Consider the following 1,547-nt stretch of genomic DNA (forward strand, 5'->3'; position numbering starts at 1 on the left):
CACTTTAATATTGCTATTTGCCTTTTCTCTATAATATCAGTGTCAGAGATGAAAGAAAATTAGTAAAATGCATATGAAAATAATATGTAAATTGATTAATAAATAAATAATAACATGATATAAAATCAACAGAGACATGATATAAAAATAACAAAAACATAAAAGCAGCATTGATAAAAACAATGATTGATAAATTGATTAATAAATAAACAACAACATGATATAACAACAACAAAGACATGGTATAAAAACAAAAAAATGATATAAAAACAACAAAAACAGTGTGCATCATATGTACTGGCTGGTTGGTCACGTGTGATTGGTACCAGCAAGAGCTGTATATGTATCACACATGCACAAGTCAACGTTTATTTTTAAGTTGCCAGTGCATGCAATATGTACTGGCTGGTCGGATGGATGGTTAATCACTTAGCCTTTTATATATATAAATGTTGAAAACACTGGGTTGATTTGTTATTCTTATTGGGAAAAAAATCTTACACTACATCCTAAGTATTTCTATTGAAAATCGGTAGCAATGCTTCCTATCTTGAAGTTATGAATGATTGCTCTAAAATAGAAAGTATGACTGCCGCCGCCGCCCCTGCTTTGCATAATCACCATGGTGCCCTACACCATCATCTGCTTCCCTGTTCGAGGGCATTGTGAGGCCAAGCGCATGCTGCTGGCTGACCAGGGCCAGAGCTGGAAGGAGGAGGTGGTGACCAAGGAGACCTGGCTACAGGGCTCCCTCAAAGCCTCCTGTCTGTACGGGAAGCTCCCCAAGTTCCAGGATGGAGACCTGACCCTGTACCAGTCCAATGCCATCCTGTAACACCTGGGCCGCTCCCTCGGGCTGTATGGGAAGGACCAGCGCGAGGCGGCCCTGGTGAACGTGGTGAACGATGGCGTGGAGGACCTCCGCTGCAAATACGCCACCCTCATTTACACCAACTACGAGGCAGGCAAGGAGGACTACGTGAAGGAGCTGCCGGGGTGCCCAAAGCCTTTTGAGACCCTGCTCTCCCAGAACCAGGGCCCAGGCCTTCATCATGGTCAACCAGATCTCCTTCATGGACTGCAACCTGCTAGACTTGCTGCTGATTCACCAGTCCTGGCCCCCGGCTGCCTGGACTCCCTCCCCCTGCTTTCAGCCTATGTGTCTCACCTCAGTGCCCAACCAAAGCTCAAGGCCTTCCTGGTCTCCCTGGAGCACGTGAACCGCACCATCAATGGCAATGGGAAACAGTGAGGGCCTGTGGCACCCTCAGCAGGAGGCAGGGGCTGCCTACCTGCCTCCCCTTCCCTGGACCAATAAAATTTCTATAAAAAATAAAATAAAATAGAAAGTATGCAGCACTTGAAAGGGACTTCCTGCATATACAAATTGAATCAATAATATACAAATTGCTATTTTTTTAAAAAATTTCACCCGAGAATATGTTTTTTTAAAAGTTGATTTTAGCCGAAACCGGTTTGGCTCAGTGGATATAGCATCAGCCTGCAGACTGAAAGGTCCCAGGTTCGATTCCTGTCAAGGGCATGTA

General features: G+C 44.3%; 1 pseudogene across 1 annotated transcript; it reads left to right on the forward strand.

The window, feature by feature from the left end:
* Window positions 1–622: 622 nt before the first annotated feature.
* Window positions 623–1,252, forward strand: LOC308511433 (glutathione S-transferase P-like; annotated as a pseudogene). Its single transcript has one exon. The product of its transcript is annotated as a glutathione S-transferase P-like (transcript).
* Window positions 1,253–1,547: the final 295 nt, after the last annotated feature.

The sequence above is a fragment of the Myotis nattereri genome, assembly GCF_964212035.1.
Source record: "Myotis nattereri genome assembly, chromosome: X".
Lineage (NCBI taxonomy): Eukaryota > Metazoa > Chordata > Mammalia > Chiroptera > Vespertilionidae > Myotis > Myotis nattereri.